Below are 21,049 nucleotides of genomic sequence, written 5' to 3' on the forward strand. Positions count from 1 at the left end.
CCTCAGCAGAGACATGAGTTACGAGGACTTTGTTTTACACATTGATTTGGGGTGGACATTGGCACGGGGTCATTGCCTAAGGCAGAGATTTGCAAAGAGCTGAAGGGAGTTAATTGTCCAAAAGCCATTAAAATGCAATATAATTATTAAAGCTCATCAAAATGCCATATAATTAAATAGCTTTATTTTATTTTAGTTATTTATATTTTTTGCAATGCACAGTGGTTTTTGTGCATGCATCTCTGTTAGAAGCACTCAGCAAGATGAATGTGAAATTGGTGCTGAAAATTAACCGTTTACTTTTTCTAATTTAACAGCATTAAAAGCAATTGTTTGACTATTTGAGAATAGTAGTGTATCAAGACTTCATTTATCTCTACTTACATTTAAAACCTTTGATATTACATAAAAGACACATTATTGCTTTTGTCTTAAAATAAACAAATCAGACTTTGAGGCAGCCGAGAATGCTGAAATAAAATGAGAAAAGGACCTTATAGATGAAATTGTGGCAGAGAAGTGGAAGATTAGCTAGTGGAGTTGTCATATTGGCTTCCTGTTGCTTTCACTTATAATTGAATTAAATGTAATTTAGCTCTACGTAGACAAGCAGAAGGGTGTCTGAGCATTGTCTAGTAGCTATGGGAAAAGCAGTGAAGAAACGGAGAGAATTTTGCCCATTAATAAATAAAATGGCTTGTGGGGACTGGGTTTTTTAATTTCTTCTCAGTGGAAATCTGAAGCCAGAAGCAGAAGGATGTTGGCAGGGAAAGAGGTTACTGTGTGTATGAAAGCCATTGCGACCTCAAATGATAATTTGGGCTAAGGTTATCCTGGGACATTTTTTGGATCTTTGGTGAAAAGTTATTCTCAAATTGGTCCCAGACAGAACTTGTTAACACTGTTCAGCTTTGCAGAACATCTTCCCTTTAGGAGTGATTCATTGTGGCAGCTGGGATTTTCTTTTTAACTTTGGTTGGGTTTTTTTTTTGGTAGTGGTATTTTTACCTCTATTTTTAAAAGTTTAGGAAAAAATGTGCTGCTGGTAAGAAAGATGCAGGGAGGAAGTACTGAATTGATGAAGAGAGGGTGTTTGCCCCCTTTGCAGAAAACAGTGGTTTCCAGCATGAATATTTATTAGTTTAGGAAAATGCATGGTATTAAAAGGAGATAGCAGAGCTCAGTCTTCTCACATGCTCTGATCTCACTGATCTCAAAGTAAATGGCTTTAATTTTCTGTGCTAATAATGGTGTTTTATCTCAGTGAAGATAGAGCTTTGGAGTTACCTGAATAATTGATATTGGTTTAGTCTAAATTATGATCTGTGCTTGAATTATCTTCAGATTTTTTTTTTTTTTTTAGTTTGATGTTTGTTTCAAATGCATCTGCATTATATGGAGAGGCTGCTGCTGGTTTAGTTTGCTTTGGTTTGGTTTGTTGGGATTTTTTGTTAAGGTGAAGTACAAGTAAAGTTCTTCCAGCCGGGTCTGCACTATCTTCTCTCTCAGCTCTCTGTATCATCCTTCCCAGAACGCAATGAAAGCTGTCAAATCTCATTTCACCTCTCCAGTCTGATGCCTACATTTCCTCCTCTCTGAAGATCTCTCCACCTTCTCCCTTCAGTCAGACACCAACTGCTCGTCTTCCTTCCCCTGATTCCTACCTGTGCACTCTCCTGAAGCTGCTTCTGGCCACCCTGCCCAACACCAGGCAGTAGCTCATCCACTCTGGAAGGCAGTGGCAGCTGGGAAGGAGTGAGGAGGCACTTCACTCCTTCGGTCCCATTATCTCACTTGAACTAACCATAAAGGCTGTTTAGTTTGTTGGGGGGGGTCTTTGACCAGTGACCATTGGACTTTGGCTCTCATGGGGGAAGTTGTTCTTCCAAGATCCCTAGCAGAACTTAATTTTCTTCCTTCTTATCCTTCCTCAAAACTCTGTCTTCCACAACAGCATTTATTAAAGAGTATTCTTTAGCTTCTTTTGACAGTGGGCAGCACTGTTTCCATGTCTGACCCAAATCCTCCTGTTGTTTCTAATGCATCCTTAGCTGTACACACAGGTCCCTTCATGCTCTCTGGGGAAGGCTGCTTGTCCTCCTTTGGCCTTCAGTCCAGGCCTTGAAGGTGGGTCTTGCAGGCCCTGCTGCAATACTGATGATAAGGTTTATTTTAGAGTGGCTGACAAAGGCAGAGAACTCTTCAGTTATTGAGTACATTTGACTAAATGCTGGTTCCTTTTGTGCAGCAGCATCTCAGCTCTTTTGGAATAGGCACTTGCTGCTGTTGAATCACACTTACATGTTCTGCACCATTGATTTCCCCCTGCTACAATCAATCTCTTTAATATCAAGAGACATTAGATACGGACCCATATTTCAGATCACCTCGGTAAATTACTGAGTAGATGTGACCCACAAGGTAGGTCTTTAAATGATACAAAGGGAAATAAATGTTCTGCTTCCCTTTATAATCGTTTGACATTGGCACTGGAGGACAGCTCATGGGACATCTCACTAAGGCAAAAGTGACCTGAGAAATGGAGGCAGAGGGAACTTCCTACTGTGTGGAACGGGCACCACTAGTGCTGTTGTCCCTCACAGGTCTTGCTGAAGCATGAAACAAAGAAATGTGGGGCAGGGGAGAAGAGGTGGATCCCCACAAAGGCAAAGCAGTTTTAATGAATTTTTATATATATTAGTGCCAACTGCTTCTGCTGTGTATTTCAGCTCCTCCAGGAGAGGGGCAGCAGCACTGTGCAGAGGACAGAGAGGCTTATGGAGGACCACAGTAACTGTTTGACACTCATTTTTCCCCGATTTTGTACCTAAGGAGTCAGACAGGTAACACATGTGGTGGAGTCATGTGAGTCTGTGGTATCACTGTGCATAGAAGAGGAGTCTTTGTTTATTTTTACCTGATTGAAGCAGTCCCTCAAGCAAACAAAAAAGCCACCCAGTTTTCATTTGTTGTTGTAGTATACTCTTAACACAGCCTAGTACCCATTGTCTGCAAGGCTGCAGTTCATCTTCTGCACAAGAGCAACACAATCCCAGTGTTGGCAGCATTCAATCCATCAACTCTGTGTGTCTTGAGCCAACTGCTGACATAAGGTGCTTTCCACCCCTTTCATTGACCTTTGTAAAATGTTTTTGAACTTGTGCAGAAAGTTGATGAAATAAATATCCTTTGCTCTGTTTCTGGAAGGTCCTTGGAGCTGGGCTGGTTTGACCAGGAGTGAGCCATGAGCATGTGGGTTGATGACCTGGAATGTGTTCACATCCTATCTGAACTGGGCAGATACAGAACAGGTAATCTGCATGTATGCTACAGACACTGGGCCAGATGTAAAATTAGGGTAGTTCAGAGCCCAGACTCATAAAAGAGACCTGGGCACTGCACTGGAAAGCAGGAATATTCTCAGAGTCTGCCCAGCCTACAGACCTTTTCTTCATAATAATGTTAAGCCAGCATGAACAGTTAGTTGGCCACAGTGTCACTGACAGTGCAGGAACATAAATGTCCACCATGTGAACCCTTACATTTTCTTACCATTTCTTTGTTGCTCATCTTCAAAACTTTATTGTTAGTATTAGGCAGCAACCTAGGATAGGTTGTTTAAATTATTTACTTATTTCGGTTGTTTAAATTATTTACATCTCTTGATCTAGATTTCCACATTTGTCTTCATGCCTACATGACTGGAAAATCAAATTCTCAGATATTTCTGCTTAGCAGCCAGTATTTTATCTAAGTCCTGTTTAATGTCCCCCCATGCTGAAGAGCAAAAGGCCAGGGCTGTGCTGTCCAGTGGCATAGGAAAGGTCCTGTCCTGCTTGGAAGTGATTAGAGAGTCCTGCTGTTGTCAGCTTTTGAAGTGACGTTGTTGCCAGGTTACTTGACCAGTCAATAATGAATGCTCATTAATCTATTTTCTGCTTCTTGATGACAGCTGTTTGATAGCTTGATCGATTGATGATTGTCATTTGTGTGATGGCCTCCTGCTGCTTTACTCTGCCCTTTTGTTTTAAGAAAGAGGAGAGCAAAAATCTGAGAGACTCTGTTTTCCTGAGCTTTGGGGATGAGATTTAAATGCCAGATTTTTTCTTTATAATTTGCATCAGTATTCAAGATCAAAATCTCTTGCAATGTTTTCTGTGACAACACTGAAGGTATAAATATAGAAATCACAGGCAGTTCCCTGGAGACTGAAGGCCTAATATGTGAATAATCTCACCTCCTACTTCATAACAATATCACAGGGAAAAAAAGGTGTATTATACATATCTGCAGCTCTGCTTCCACAGTGTCTAGTCTGGTGTGTGAAGTGTGTGTGTGTAAATATTTGAAGGGTAGATCTCAAGTCCCCAGTGTGGGAGCGAGACTACACAAATAAGGTGCTATAACAGTGCTAGCACTTGCTGAGGTTTTGAATCTGCCCTGTAGCCAGGAGCCAAAGCACACTGGTTCTGGGCTTGCAGCTCATGCAGTTAATGCAAGGCATAAGTCTCACCAGAGTTCATCAATATTTGAGGTGTTTTGTGTGCAGATAGTCATGCAGTATGCTTAAAAGGCACAAGTTACCTAATCAACTGTATTTTAAATGGTTCTACTTTGTTCCTAGCAGCTTCTCTGGATTGTAAAATCATTCTGATAGTGGCAAAATCCAGCTAGATTGCCAAATGGTTAAATTAATTATGGAATTGAAGGGGCCTGTTCCAGACTACAGAGGCTGAGGCTTTGGGACTAAGGGGAAGAACAAGCAAACACTCTGGGTTTGGAAAAGTCTCTTACTGAAGCACTTGACCATGAGCTCTTTCAGTTCCTACTATTATGTCCAGAATCCCTCTATATTTGTGTGTGCGTGTGTATATATACATGGATGTATGAACACAATGTACACGTATATGTATATATAAATGTGTATTTGTTTCTGTGCTTATATAAACTTTACAACAGTCCGAGCACTGTTGAGTGGCAGTTGTATTTCTCCCAGTCTGGGCAGGGTGAGGAAGGGAACAGGGATGCATTTGTGAGGGCAGCAGAGGGGGTGGTTGTGCCCTTGTTCCTCCCAGGGTGTGCCATGAGCTCTGGGTCTATCTGGCACAGGGGGATGCATCCTGCTTGGCTGCAGGAGGCAGCTGTGCCCAGCCCTGGGAATAGGGCTCTTGTTGCCTGCTCTCTGCTGGCTGGGGCATTCCCCTCTCTGGAGCATTCCCTCTGACATCTCTTGCCAGCCTTGCAGTGTAGACATGAGTAGTGTTGAACACCCTGTGCTCTTCTGAAGGTATTTTTTCTCGTGATCCAACTCCCAGGGGGACATGCTCTCGTCTCATTTTTGTGCATGGAAGCATGGGACTGAGGAATTGTGGAACAAGACAGGAGAGCAGATCTCATGCAAAGTTTGGGTTCCAGTTTGTGCAGGGAGTCCCAACCAAACCAGCCCAGCCTAACCAAACCATCACACCACGCTGTAAGCCTGCTTGGTTCTGCCTCCAAGACTTGATTCATGGCCCTAGCCCCTCTAGTCTGGGATTTAGTGATGTAATTCCCAAAAGCTTTGATTGATGGAAAACCAGAAAGTGATTAGAATATCTTGCAATATGTTAACAAATCACTCACAGATGAATGTTGATTGATTTGCAGTATAAATCACCCTAAATGAAAATGGTCTGATTTATCCAGCTTACTTGTAGCAGGAGGGACTGATTTAGTGATGCTGAGCACAGCCATTAATGTACCATGTTCATAAATCGCAGTGGGCATGTGCTAAACTGGGATTTATAAACCCAGTCAGAGTTCCTGACTTCACCCTGTAGCTTTGATGTTGGGCACCTTGAAAGTTCTGTCAGCTGTGAGAAGTATTGCCAGGCAGAGGACACTATTGACATGACCTTCCCAGGGATTTCTTCTCTTGGAGCCTGGGGATGCTCTGCACTTTTGAATTTGGAGATCAGATAAATAATCTTTTGCTTTCTCTTTCTCACTCCCAAGTCAGCAGAAAGAAGAGACATGGGAGAGTCCTTTCTGATGGCACATGGGGGGGAGAAGGGAGGGTAGGGCTTTATGCATCTGTCTCTGGTAATTGCTGGTTCGTTTATTGCCTGCTGCTTTATGTTTCGTGGAGTCCCAGGAGATCAGTGTGGGGAAGAGGGGGACAGGATTTAAAGCAAAAAGGAATTGCTGCTGTCCTTCAAGCTGACTTCCTGAATTATTCAAGATGTGGTGTTTCGCCTTGTAATTCTCACAGAGGGTTATAGCTTCGTAACTGAACCTGCCAACTGTGCAGAGAACCAAGTATCCCCCTCTAGCCTTAAGGCAAAAAAATTCTTTCAGGTCTGTGCTGCACACAGTAGGTTTTGGGAGATATGAAATACAGCTCTGGTTTTACCCTGCAAAGCTGTGAGCTTTCCATCTTTATAAATTTTTATTTTACAGTAGTACTGAGCTATAGGGAGCCATAACTGGCCAGCTCTGTGACAAAGATGTGTAATTCATGTTTTTCCACCAGGACATCCAAGGTGCAGGAGTTTCTTGTATGTAGCTGTTGCCTTTAAATGAAATTACTTATTTCATAATTGCAGGTAGGCATTGCTATGCTTTTAAAAAGGAAAATGGCTTTGGCTGCTGGAACAAAAGGGAATTTAAATTACATTGGGAATTAAAGCAAACTATTCCCCACCACACTCTTCCCCAATGCTTGGTAATACTAGATGAGGCTTGATTATAATTATAGTGTCATGAGTGTTAAAGCTTTCTAATGCACATAATGATTCTTTAAAAATGACCTCCTGCACATGGAGATTTATCAAGTTATTATCATTGATGTATGTCTAGATTAATCAATCATAAACAGAGCTTCATGGGGGATGAGGAAACTCTCTGAATTGAATGTTCTCCTGAGACTCAAAACTGGACAGGGTGACTGAGTTTCTGTGACTCAGTGATGCAGTGTCTGTGGTTTGATCCTGGGTGAGTGATGCTCAGCACGGGGGTGGCTGTACAGCCCCTCATTGGGAGTGAGTGTAGATGAACTTTCCATTCTCCCCAATAGGAGTGTTCTTCCCAAAAGGATCACAAACTGTCTGCCTGTTTCTTGGACTTGCTGCTTGCTCCTGCACCAGCCAGGCACAGCAGCTGTGCCATGGAGGAGGTTTGCTGGGCTCTCTGAAGCCACACGTTTTGACAGACTGAGGCCCTTTCCCTGGTCTCAGGGTTAGTGTTCACTGCTGCAGTGTGACCACCTGAACAGCTTCCAGACTGCAGGGGCCAGTGCAGAAATTTTGGTAATTAAATGTTGTAGAGGTAAAAAATTGTGATTGTGAGAAAGACTTCTGTGAACAATAAACTATGTCTGTCACTGAACACTGTTGCAATTTCTAGCATTTACTGGGAACATCCAGTGCCACAGAAAAATATTAATTCTCCTTTTTTTCCCTCCAATTATCATCATCACTGCAAGGAGCACTGTTTACAGTTCTGCTTTCGTCTTTAGAACTGATAGCTCTCTTGTTTAACAACTGTAGGGAAATCTGGGGCAGTCCTGTTTTGCTTAGTGACACTCAGCACTAAATGTTGCAATGAAATCCCAGTTCTCCTGAAATCAATAGCAACATTTTTGCTGATATCAGAAGAGGCAATGTGTGTCTGTGGATGCTTTCAGGTTTTTCCTGGAAAAGCCAAAATAAGGCTAATCTGATATCAACTGATGTAATTTAAATGGAATAATTACTATACAGTGGTTCTGAGATCCCTGAGCAGATAAGATCATCTTGTAAAGAAAGGGATGCACAAGGCAGTGTCAGACTGCTCCACAGACATTATAATCCTGGCCACAAGTCAGGAGATGCTTAATTGTGTTTAACTTCTGAGCTCACTAACAGCTTCTGTGAGTTCAGGAAGAGGATTTGCATGCCTAATCTTCAGAAAGTGCTGAAATTCCCAAACCATGCCTAAATTAAGATCTAATACACAGACAGCCACTCTTGAATTTTAGTTTTCTCTGCCTGGCAGCCCTGACCTTCTGCAAGCCTGTGGAGGGCTGATAATTTGTTTTTGTAGATAGTCCCAGCGAGTTCAGTTAATCTAGCAATGATGATGGCTTCAAAATTCAATATACAGAAGATCCTTAAACTGTATGGACTGTGCTTCCCTACTTCTGGGAGTTTAAAGAGGGAGAATGCTGTTAAGAGGAACACTATGTGTGACTGTAAAATGTAACTACAGCACAGTAAACCTTTATCACTTATTAACATATCGAGAAAACCAGAGCAGAATGGAGGATCTGGTAGACCCTTTCAGAAGTGTCTGGGGCACACTGGGGTATGTGAGGCTGTTCTCTGCATTGCACCTTTCCAGCTCTCAGGAGTCACCTGCTTCTGCCTGGGGAGGCAGAGGCAAAGCAGTGGGTGGAGAGAAGATGGATGCTCTCTTCCATAGAGAGCTTTTTTCATTTTTTTTTCTTTGATTTCTTCTTGTTTTTATTTTTGCTTAGATCAGTGTTGAGATCAAAGGCATTCCGATGGGACTGACAAACAACTTTTTTTTTTTTTTTTTCTGTGGGAAAGAAGAAAGAGAAATCCAGTAAGTTATTTTGCACAACTTTCTACTATATCAGCCATGTTAATTGAGTTTGCTTCTGTGATTAAACTAAAATGGACGTTGATCATATTTTTGGACAGGCTTTTGGCTCCTGCCCTGTGAAAGCTGCCTCCTTCAAGTGAGAGTTCAGTCTTTAGAGCTCTTCACCAGGCGGCATCTTCTAAGCAGTCTCACCTATGACTGGGTCAAGCTGTTTGCCATTATTTTTGCTCTGTCACTCCCTGGAAACCCACTTGCTGATTCTCTGGTCACGTCACTGTGCCTCTGAAAAACTCACCAAATATGAGTTGGTGAGGAAACCACCAGCGAGTGTCTGGAAAGGAATATATTGATTAATTCCTTCTTGGGGTGATAGTAGTAGGAATGAGCCACAGATGCCTTTAGAGGATCTGTTCTATTGCTGACCAGTGTGCTTTGAACAGTGGGGTCCTTTCAGCTGTGTCTCTCCCCACATGTGTTTTATCCATTTTCTTGATTTCCTTCTCTCCTTTCATCTTCCTTTTATATGTCTACCTTATGAGGCAAGTAAGGAGATCATCACAAGCTCCATGCCTGCAAGGAGACAAGGATGAGTTCTAGTGTTTTGATCATGATAAATAGTTATTCAGTGACACTGCCAGGCTTTCGGAGGAGGAGAGATCTACAGGCAGAGATTACCATTTCCTAAATGAGAATGTCTGCATAAACCATCATACAGTCCAGCATATAATCCTCCTTTTCCTCTCTAACACTTTGTTTCACTGCAGGAGAGTGCTTTTGAGTAGTTACTCCCAGCATTTACAGAGTTTCCTGATGCCTCCCTGTAGACATGCTGGAGGAAAATTCCAACTGGCAATTCATGCTGGAGAGCAAGCATGGGGCAAGTGTCTATGATGGAGAGGCAAAAATTATCAGAGAGCCTGGATTCAGCAAGATGCCATTTTTCTCCTCTAGGCATTCCTCCATGCACAGCTTGCTGTTTTTGTGGCCTAGTTTTAATGAGAGATTTTTTTACAATATTTGTGAATGTTGACATTTTGCTCTATTTTTTTTTCTTCTTTGGGTTTGAGCTGAGCACGCACTGGAGTGAGGAAGCTCAAGGGTGTCAGAGTCAGTTCTACTGATAACAGGTATCATGTCTGCTTTATAAATGCCCAAAGATTGTTAAGTGTTTCTTTCCCCTATTATTGCTATTGAAAAGTAATTTCTGCCTCATCCTTCTGGTCATAGCAACATAATTCCCAGTACAAATTTGCTCATGGCCTTTTTATTCTTCTTTGGTTATTTCTAGTCACTGATCTTAACTAGCTATTTTTCTTCTTTGGTGTTTGCTTTTTAGCTATTTTTGGATTGCAGTGATGACCCTTCTTACCCTCTGCTTGGTTAAGCTAAAAAAAGCTGGCTACTCTGACAGGAATGTGCCTTATTCTGATTATCCTACCAGTCTTCGTCGGACTCTGGCTTTTTTTTTTTTTACAATATACACATACTGAAGATCAGTATGTGTGTGCTGAAAGAGACACCCACAACACCCTCTGTGTCCTGGCTGGTTCCCCCAGGTTCTGACTGTTTTAAATGGCTTTGCTCATCACAAGAGTCACATGTGATTTTCAGTAAATACATGTTTTTGTTTCTTAAACCGAAGCCCCCCACCACCATTCACTGAATGCAAAAGCAAATTCTTGCCTGTGCAGACTAAGGAATGGTGTGGAATTCTTTAGTGAGTTTGAGGATGGAATTTTTGCTGGGACAGTCCAGGTGATGAATGTATTTAAACAGTTAGATTGCCTTGTTCTGTGGGAGCAGGACAGTTATTGCCATCAGTCCTTTACACTTCTCTGCTCTACTTGAAGTTTCAGTCTCTGCTTCTCTAGGCAGGATCCTGTTTTGTAGTAATGAATACAGCATTTAAATACAGTAGTTATGGGGTTGTGTCTGAACTCTCTGCTTATTTGCAAATCACTGCAGAAGTTCCCAAACCCAATGCAATAAAGTCCATATCAGAGTAAGTTTTGCTAGGCAGCCCAGGTGCTGCACAGGGTGACCACTGTGAGCCTGATGCACTGAGGTCTCAGAAAATCAGTCCCTAGTCTGCAAAAATCAGTGTGTAGAGTTATTGTGCCATCTGAAAGTATGGGACCTGGAGGCAGGAACTAAGAGCTTCAATGTAGTTGTAACCATAGGTCAAAATTTCAGTCAGGGTAACAGAGGAATTGATGGTACTATGTGGCTTTCTGCCAGCTGTACATTGGGCCTAATATTTGTTTTCTCAAGTAAAAGGGTCCAGGCAGTCAGGCAGCCTGCCTGGAGAACAGAGGAGCAAAACAGATTTTAATTGCCCAATGGGCATTCTTTCAGCACAGATCTGTGTTTATATGCCAGAATAATTTGGGTTTGTGTCTGACACAGGAGATCCAACTTGTGGAGGGACTTCAGTCTGGGTTGTTATTCTTGGAGGACTGGGGAAATGAGGGCATATCCTCCCTGCCTTTAGACCATGCACCTGAAGACATCTTTCAGGTAGGAGTTGTTTTCTGTTGGTGGCCAGCATGGTGAATGATGTGCAAGCTCTCTTTAAAGTAACGTGAGAAGGGAGGGGAGAGAGGCAAGGGACATAAAGGTCCTGAAGGGCTTTCTTCAGCCTGGCTTAATTTGGAGGTGACACTTCATATGTCAATTTAAATTAAGCCATTTAAAAGAGCACCCACCCCAGAGCCTCTGATGTACTCTAAAGACAGCAAGCGTGGGGCACATTGGGTGACTGATATAGTTGAGGACAGAAAGGGAGGGAGCAGCAGGAGGAGCTGAGATGAAGCATTTCATGGCAAGGCTGCTTTGTCCCCTGCATGTGTGATTACAGGCTGTAGTTCACCCCTGTTTTCTTTATCACATGTCTGGGCCTTGTGTTGTGCTGTGTTAAGTCCAGGTATCTCATACCTATGTCATGGTTTTCTGCAACCCTTCTGATCTGAGCAAGATTTAAATAGGAGTCTTGTCTGGGTGTTGAACAGTTAATGTTCCAGAAAGCTAACACCTGCATCTGCAGCCTTGTCCCCTCCTATGCAGCTGAATAGCATTTCATGATGGCAGGGAAATAATTCTGTACAGCCAGACCCTGCTCTGTGGGCAGTGAATAAGCTGAAGTGAAGTAGAGGTCATTCATGTTAATCTGAAGCAAATAGGATTGTGGGACTGAGGGAAGAGGGTGAACCCCCTTTTATGTCCAAATTCTATAGCTCAGAGGCTTAGGAAACACATAATAGTAAACATTTGCAAAGAATCCATAACCTTTTCTGAGAGGAAAGACAAATGGTTTTCCTGCTTCATTTTGAGCAGGTCTTGCATTTTGGTATGTATGCAAATCATGCTGGGTGGCAGTGTCTCATACAAATCAGCTTGAAATGCAGAGGCAGCCATGCAAGCAAAATGGCTTGTCTTTCCCTGCAGCTGCAGTGAGACTTCTAGCACAGGAGAACTAGGCAGGGAGAGCCCGATTTGTAAGGAAGCATCAGGAAGAGAAGAAAACCAGAAATCCTCCTAAAATGCTGTCCCACTAACAGAAAGCTTTGTGTCCATGCTACAGTGCTGCCCTGTGTTTTTGATGATTTGAGGGGCGTGCAGCAGTGTTTTATTTTTCTTTAGATTTTGGGGTGTCCTCATCCTGACTTCTCAAGGCAAGGAAATATATGATCAATTCATGGCTGTGCAGAACTGGGTAGGTAATGTTTGGGAAGAAGAGATGAACTGCACTTTTTTGATCTCAGGACTGAAATGGGCATGGAAGATAACACAGATGTGAAATATAAGCAGGCACCTTTGCAGGAATTTTGACTGCTCATTGTAAAGACAGTGGGTGAGGGCTGGGCATTACATTGTGCTGCTGCTGTTCCCTGTCCCAGATCCTTTGTGGATCTGTGAATCATGGCTTTTTCACACTGTTGAACAGTAGCTACTGATACACCTGCAAAGAATCATCCTAATTCTAAATCTAATGTGTCTTCAACCCCTTTGCAATATTTCTTTTGTGAGTTGGGTAGGCATCAGGCATTTACATGTCCAGGAATGAATCCCCTGTTCACTCCCTCTTACTCCCAGTGCTTTTCCATCAAGTGTACCAGGAGCAAGTATCCAGCAGGGTGGACTGAGGTTGACTTTCTGAGTCTGCAGTGTCTCTTGGTTAACATGGCAACAAGACCAAATGTTATTTAACTTTAATGATAGGTGACAGCAAAACAGAAGAGAAAAGGGAATGGAAGCTGATCAAAGTTCATAAAGACATGTACTTCCTTGGCTCTTTTTTTTTTTTTTTTTTTTTCCCAGCTAGACCTTTCTGGAGTTCTGGCTCTTTGACCCTGCTGTGCTGGAGTTGCCCAGCAGTGCTGCTGGGCTGGACTGTGGGGGGCTCTGAGCAAGTGTGTGCAGAGCACTGCAGCAAGCAGGAAAAGGGTTGCTTGGCATTACTGGTTGCTTCTCTGTGGAAGTGCAGGCCCTCTCTGTGTTCAGGGAGGTGAGCTGTGAGAGAGCAGTGATGTGCATGCAGCTTCTCACTGTGCCTTGTTGGATTCTTTCCTGTTTGCTCTTTGATCTTTTTTCACACTGAGTACCAGGCAGCATGACTGCAGTGTGATGCTCTGGCTGCAGACCGCATTGTCTTGTTGAAAAATGAATTGCCTCAGAGCCTTCAGTTGATCTCCTGAGCTATTTCCTGTTACAATTAGGAAAGCTGAGATTTCCATGTGATTTTGAAGCTCAGAGTTCTGATGTACAGTGAAATCCTGTCTCTGTGTTCATTCATTACTGCTTCTGATCCCTTCTTTTCTCTTCCATTATCTCAAATGGTTTTGGAAACTTCATTTTCGATGTACTGTATTGTCTCACTTGAGTTCCCTTCTGTGGGCATCACAGTTCCCTAGGAAATGCAATGCTGGTTTGAAATGTTTGCAGACAAGATAGGGAAAAATACATCTGTAAGTTATTAGGGGCAAGAGTAATGTCTTTTACCTTAGGAGCTTACAGATGTTTTTTGCCTTTTCATCTGCCAAATACTTACACTTTCCAGCACTGTCTGCATCTGGAGGTTGTGTCTGGACAGGGAATTATGTTGGACATGTAGTCTGGGTGAAGCTGCCTTGGGCATTTCCTGAGTGCTCTGGCTCTGTGGCTCAGCCCTTCTGCACATTTGTATTTGTTTTAGCATTTCACCTCTGGTCACTCTGAACTGATTCTGTAGTGGGAGATGTTGGTATTTTATTTTGTAACAGTTCATCCTGACATGAATTGCAGGTTTCCATAAGAACCTGGGCTGTCATCTTCCCTTGGTACCTGAACACCTCCTTCCCCCAGCAGTGACAGCCTGTGCTTGTGACACATCTGCCTTTGCACAATGGTGGCAACAGTTGGGTTTTTCCACTGAGTTTCTGATCAGACCTTGCTGGAGATTAAGTAAGTTAAATCCAATTTTTAAATTGACCAGACCATTGCCCTCTATAAATGATCTTTTGACAAAACACCCTTTTTTCATTGTGGTAGAGTTGTCCCATTTGTGAGGTGTTGTGTGTGGAGGTCAAATCTTTGGTTAACGCTTCATTTCTGTGGCCTTTTGTAAATTGTGTCCATTCCATTCCTACCATGTTCCTGGCAGAAAGGGAGGAGAGATGCCATAACACAAGTAATGCCCTCATTTTTCCAGCTTCCCTGTGATACATGATTGCCACTTGCTTTTGCAGTTTTTGGCAGAACTAGTCTTTAACTGCAACCCCTAAAAGCATTGCATTTGTTTTGGTTTTAATTACCAAGGTGCAGGAGCTGCTTTCTAGAGGTGCCAAACACCTGGGAACTTCATTTGAAATGGCAAGTGTTTGGTGCTTCTAAAACCAAGTTTACTGTGGAAGGAAGCACTAGGAAGAGGAGTCTTTTATATTTTCATTCCTCTCCCTCTGCCTTGCAGGCATTTGTGTCTAGTGGTGCTTTCCATGAGCGCAGTTGGTGCCATACTGCAGTCACTGGGTTTCCAGCCCCATCATTGGGCTGTTCCACTCTCTCCATGGTTAGAAGGTGTTTCCTAGCCTGCAGCTTAAACCTATGGACAACCTATACCTGCTGCCAATGTCATCAAGGAAGAAAGGCAAGATGCAAAGGCTGTGTTTTAATTAGGCTACAATCTAATTAAGTCATGTGTGAAAACAGGCAGACTGCACACTGTGATTTTCTTGCTCATTCCCACCTCTTTGGGGATTTGTTAACAATCTTCCTTTCTCTCTGGGAAGAACCAGGAATCCAGGAGTTTTGAGCTCTGTTTCTGGCAATGCTATTGCTTCACTTGTGACTTTGTGCAAGTCTGCTTGGATTTTGCTTCTAGGGTTTTACAAACATAGAAGAGAAATCAACACACTTCTTCCACTTCTCAGCATTGATTGTGAGCCCTAATTAAGATTTAGAAAGGAAGGGGCTTTAGACTACAGGGTGCTGCAGATGTATATTGCTGTGGGAATATAATTAATAAACAATAGCACATGTGGTACAGGAGTTCCCACACTGCATATTCTGTTAGTTTATTTTCATTATTTGTTTACTGCATACAGTCCTTATCAGTCGTACTATATATATATCCTTAACTTTTCATTACTGCTTGAGAAAAACCTGGGTAGGAAATACTAATATTTTCCCTCCTAAAGTGCTGATTTAATGGTACTGTGATCCCAGGTAAAGGGAAACTTGTAGAGTGTCCTGGTGTTCTTTGGCTGACAGATCTCAAATTCCAGCTTTCCCATCATGACCCTGGTCACAAGAGAATGGGACAGTTCTGACCACATAGTCTGACCTGCCATGCAAAATGGATCACAAATTTTTATCCAAAGATTTCTACTTCAAGCTCAATTATTTCTGCTTAAATTAGAGCAGGTCATTTAGACAGACATCCAGTGGAGATGTAGAAACTGTAAGTCACTCATCGCAGAGCCACTCTTTCTGGCCCTCAGCACACTCTGCAAGATAACTTGCTTTCTGCATCTTGAGGTTCTCTTTGCAGCTGCAATCCTGAGACACTGAGGTTCCAGAGGGCCAGGCAGTCTTTTGAGGAAGAAGCCAGTACACGTATATGTTGGGTGGACATTTTTTGTGTTGATGTCTTGTTATCCAGATAGTGGAAGCATCACTAAGAATCTCTTGAGGTCTCAAGTGTTTCCTTAACTCTTGTGCTTAACCTTACCAGGGAAACATGTTCATTTTACTTAAATAATTAGTGTAAAAATGGATCTATCTAATTTATTTCCAGCAGCTGATGAGACCAGAAAGTTTGGGATATTGGAAAAGGCACAGAATTTTTCCCCTGCTGGGAAGGGGACAAGAGCCAATGGTACCTGTTTGCTCTGGATCTGGAGAGCTCCACAGTCCACTTAGTGGCTTTGGAAAGGTTAATGGAGAAGGTGCCAGCAGATGGCACTCATGAATACACAACGTTGTCTCAGGGTTTGAAGGGCCCCAATCACTTCTGGCATGTGTAGCAGGAATGCAGAATAGGGCAGCATTCACCTGCTGTAGGGCAGGTGGCCAGTGCTGCAGTAAGCAGAGTCTGGGGCTGGTAGGACCCTGTTTCCATTCAGAGCAGCTCATCTTTCTAGGCCTGGTGGGTACAAGGGCACTGAAGGGATGTAGTGATGCAGCCCTGCTAGTTCAATGATGGCTGGTGTCACCACCAAAACTGGGGGTATTTTGACAACAGGATGGCCTACACATGGCACCAGGCATGCTGGCATCAGATGAGGTGGGATGTTCCTGCCCAGTGCCCCTCTCCTGAGACAGACAGTCCAGCTGCTGTCTGGTGCAAGGAGTGGCCAGAACTGGGGCTTCATGCTGCTGGCATTTGTTCCTGATGGGGTGAGCAGTGACATTCAGTTTTCATTAGAAGACAAAAAGGGCACACCAGGACATTTGAGTGCACATTTTCAACAGTCAGTGAAGGCAATGTATGGGCTCTGTTTCTGAGCCAGAAGAGCAGTCTGTTCCTCGTCCATGGGACTTGTCAGTCCAGCAAAGATTAGTGAGGCAAAAGCAAAGTCTGTAGAGCTCCTCCTCCCCAGCACTGGTGAGAGAAGCTGATAAGGGATTCATTGTACAACCAGGAGGTAATTGGCAGCAGTAGTATGAAGCAATGCCAGTCTTTTTGCCATAGCAGTTGTCCACACATTTTGTTCACAGCTGTGATTCACCTTGCTGTGCAGTCAATCTTTTCTGGACCATGCAGTATTTCAAAAAGAGCATGGCTGCCACACACAATCATGTGGGATTGCCCAAGACTGTGTGCAGGACTGAGTGTGAAAATCCATTTTGCTGGTGCAGAGCTTGGGGTAAAGGGACTGGACCTCCAAAGGGTGAACCAGCTTCCTCCTCCCTCACTACAGACACCAGCAGTAAGTGTAGCTAAGGCTGTACAGTCACTTATCTCCGTGGAGCAGAAGGAGCTGGGTTTCACGTGCCTCAGCCTGAGCTGACAGATCAGATCTCTTAGGGGAGGTGGAGCCCATGTCTCATGTGATGACAAGCTTGAAGGAGCAGGGGTGAGTCTCTGTGGTGACATCTGTGTGGAGAAGTGAACAGAGAGATTTTGGCTTCGCTGAAATGCATAATGCATGCCTTACCTTGTTCTGTGCCTCATACTGCAACCCAGGCTTGGAGTGTCTGCCCTGTGCACAGGGAGGATGGGATGAGGCTGTCTGCTGGCAGCCCTGACTGTAGCTTGACCTGTAGGTGTCAGCTCCAAGGGAACACTGTGGTCAGTGTGACTGGGCTTAGCTAAGATGGTCCCTTGGGAGCTTTAGTCCGAATCAACAGAAGCTGAAATATTGGTGATGGGTAAGCCCATCCTGTCCAGCAATATGTCTCTACTGGCCACTTTGAGTCTGTGGCCATGTGTCATTTTGCCCTGTAAAGAGTGAGTGTGCCCTGGAGTTGCCCAACCCCACGTTACTCCTGGGGCTCTGCCCTGTGAGCTGCTCTGTTCAGAAATCACTCCTTACCTGCACAGCCCTCTGAGATGTAACAAAGATAGCATGTGCCAGAAGGATGGTGTTTCTCTTCCTCTGGTGATGAGGAATTTATCTTGCATTTCCTCCCTTGTCTTGTTGAGACTTTCTGAACTTCTGGGATTTCCTCCCCTCACCACGGGACAGCAGCTGCTCCCACTGGGGCAAGCACCACTCTCCTCCTGGAGCAGTGGCTCTCCTCTGAGTTATGCAAGATAATTGGGCTGTTCCCCTGGTGTGGAACCAATGGCTGTGCAAGGCCACTAACGAAAAGGAGCCAGGGTAGCAACAGGATTAAAAATATGTTTGAGCAAACATCTTGTTTCAACTGGAAAGATGCAGTGAAGCGTGAGATTCTGGGTCCTGCAGAAAGCCAGAGGCAGAGTGGATTGGCATTCAGACTGGCAGCTGCACAGTAAAACCACACTGGTAGCACGGGAAAGGGAGGGCAGGAGCCCAGTCTTACTTACACTGGGGTAAGCTGGAGTAATGTCATGGAATCACCTGTTACATTGGCTACATCTGGAGTCCAGTGTGGATACAGGGATCAGGAGAGCAGGTGGGTTACACCAAATCCAGCACTGGCCTCTGGCTCTGTTCCTCTCTGACAGTGGCCTCCATATGGGACGGGACCTGTCATTGAAAAGATAGTTTTTATGGAATCATTACCTGCTCCATACAACACTGGGAGGTGAGTTCTGAGTGTGATGCCCCACCCTGGTGTGCTCCATGGGGCACTGGCAGAAGCTAAATGTCCCTGTCAGTGGAGGGGTCACAGTGACACAGAGGTGGAGTCGGTGCTCCAGTGGAACATGCTGCTTTTTCCTTCATGAAAAAAAATTAAGATATTTAAATTTAATTTCTGTTTTAAGGGTGATTGTTCTTGGCTGGGTTGAGTCCCTATAAAACTTCACAAAGTCATTTCAGATAGTTGAAAGCTGTCAATGCACCCCAGTAATTTTCCTTTCATTCAGTGACGGATTTTTTGGGAGGAAGGTTTATGACATATCTTTTATTTGAAGAGCTTGGACTGGCAGGGAGACTTACCAGCTGACTGCAAAGGCACTTCCATGACAAAGAAGGTTGTCTTGGTACTTTGGCTGAAGAGATGAAGGCTTGATGTGAGTTCTCCTACAAGAGGAAATGAACTTGCTCATGGAAGGAGATGGTTTCTCTGTTTATATGCTGAGTTTACCAGGGATCATAGATCTCTCAGCTTTGAATTTTATGGATATCAAAAGAAGGAAATATCTCATGGAACATGGAGGTTAGCAGAATAGTTGGGCAACCATGCAGGTTTGTGATGCATGAGAGCAGCCAGACACTATCACTGGGACAGGGATTCTCTGAGCCCATGGGAGCTTACTGGATTCCCAGATACCAGCAGGTCTGGAGTGGGACGGGAATCGGACCTGGCACTGCAGAGCAGAACAAGTCCAAAGCTTCGATCAGTCTCTGTCTCCAGTGGCATTGATGGTACCTGTATATCTTAGTAATCAGACCTTCCAGCCCTATCTCATATATTAGCAATTGCAATAGAAATAATAATTGGATTCAGTCCATTACATTTAACATTTTAATGTCAGCTGAGGATTTCTTCCTGATCCCAGCTCTTGATTAGGTGGCATCTTTGAGCACCAGATTAATAAGACAGACTGTATTCTCCACACACCTGGCTTTCACAGTCAGAGGTAAGGGCTGGAATATACTGTCATATTTTATATACTTGACTCAAGCTGGCCAAAAGGTCATACTTGCAATTCTTGAAAGATTTTTTCTTACTGTGTTTGATTTTGATCCATATTGGATGGAGAATAAAAACTTCACAGATTTTCCATGAATTGTGTTTTTCCACCCTGTGGATGCATGCTGAAATTGGTACTTCCTTGAGCTTCTTAAAGTGTTTTGAAAAGATGTCCAACAGGTCTTGCCCTTCTTCTATAGACTGTCATGCGGCCAGGGTCTCAGAAACATATCTTTCCTTAATCTTTGGGTTCAAAACTCTTCTACTGTTCAGGTAAGATTTGTCAAACCTGTGTTCTTTTGCACACTGAAATGCATAATTCAAGAATCATGAGAAGAAAAAAACACTTTTTGTCAGAAAACTCGTGCTGCACTGCTTTCTGGAGTCTGAAATTATGATAAAGGGGTTATTTCTGGGATAATGGCCTTCTGTCTTCAAACTAATATTTGGTTCCATCTATGCTATATCAAAGCAGGCTGTAGCTGTCCCAATGACATGGAATATAAATCTATGGAATTAACTTCTCCTTGGTGTTTGTACCTGAACACATGCTTAGCCTTTACTATTGCTTTTGGAGTTCCCTTTGTGGCCAAACAAAACCAAGGGTTTGGAGACAAACAGAAATACTGCTTGAACAAATCTTGCACATTTTACTGGCCATGTCCTGATGTAAAGTGAACTGCAAGTGTGTGCATGGGAGAAAGGGAAGGAAGGTGCTGGAGGGTTCACAGTGAAGAGAAGAAGGAACTATTCTTCTCTAAAAGTGAGGTGAAGGAACTATTCTTCTCTAGAAGTGCACTGAGGTGATGTGTACTTGTAAGTTTTCTTGTAAATTCTTCACTTACTGCCATGATGTGATCAGTCTTGCTAAGTCAATAGTCCTTCCTCTGGGCCAGCTTTCTGAAATGCTGTTTGAAGTGTCTCAGTCAGGTTTCAGAGGAATCTTTCTCTTCAGCTGTTGGAAATTGTTCATATCACAAAGACAGTCTCAGTTCTGCTGCTGTAGCTAGTATTGGGCACATTAAAGAAGAGAGGGGCACTTCAGCCAGTGCAGTTGGTGCCTGTGTGCTACAGCAGAGAGCCTAGAATCTTTAATCCGATATCAACCACTTTGCCAGGTCAGCAGCTGAGAGTTTCTTGCATTTTAATTTTCCAGGTCACAACCCCAATAAGCTCAGGAAGGGTATTCTCTAAGTCAAGACAGGCATTCTCTATCATGCTTTTTCTAATTGTAAGGCTTCAATCTTTTAGGCTGGTGTGGAAGTGCACAGACAGCCCTTGTCTCTGGTCTTCTAGTGCTGGGAGAGCGCTGCCCTGAGCCAGCCTGGTCGTAAACTCTAACTGTCATGGGATATTATCCAGGCAATGAAGCCTTCCTTTGTGGAAAGGGAACCACATAAAGACCTTTCTCTTCTTCAGGCCCTGTGGGCTGATGTTATCCTGATGCCTATGGTACCTTTGCATTGCAGCATGCTGGGAACCCACATTCTCCAGCCCTCACAAGCCAAAGTGCAGAGCTGTGTGTTTGCACCTTTGTTCATATTCACCCATGACACCATGGAGCTGTGAAATCAGAGTTCATACTGGTCTAGTATGAGGTTAATGCTCAGATTCACAATATTTGTTGTGGGAACACTGCATTTTCAAGGGAGAGCTGAATGAGCAGGAGGAGGCACATGGACATAAGGATCCACTTTCATGTGTG

At 43.5% G+C, this 21,049-nt stretch overlaps 1 protein-coding gene across 8 annotated transcripts in view; it reads left to right on the top strand.

The window, feature by feature from the left end:
* The window catches only part of PAK3 (p21 (RAC1) activated kinase 3), a 128,178-nt gene that overhangs the window by 27,079 nt on the left and 80,050 nt on the right, over positions 1 to 21,049 (top strand). For 3 of the 8 annotated variants that reach the window (XM_072929152.1, XM_030272656.4, XM_030272661.4), the window contains one exon: positions 10,990 to 11,100. The exons of 3 other annotated variants lie outside the window; for them this stretch is intronic. The gene's annotated coding sequence lies outside the window, so the exon portion shown is untranslated. Of the gene's footprint in view, positions 1 to 3,207; positions 3,312 to 10,989; positions 11,101 to 21,049 lie in introns of all 8 variants that reach the window. 2 more of the 8 variants (XM_072929153.1, XM_072929156.1) reach the window with 2 other exon arrangements.

Source organism: Taeniopygia guttata, chromosome 4A (assembly GCF_048771995.1).
Source record: "Taeniopygia guttata chromosome 4A, bTaeGut7.mat, whole genome shotgun sequence".
In the NCBI taxonomy this organism is placed as follows: domain Eukaryota; kingdom Metazoa; phylum Chordata; class Aves; order Passeriformes; family Estrildidae; genus Taeniopygia; species Taeniopygia guttata.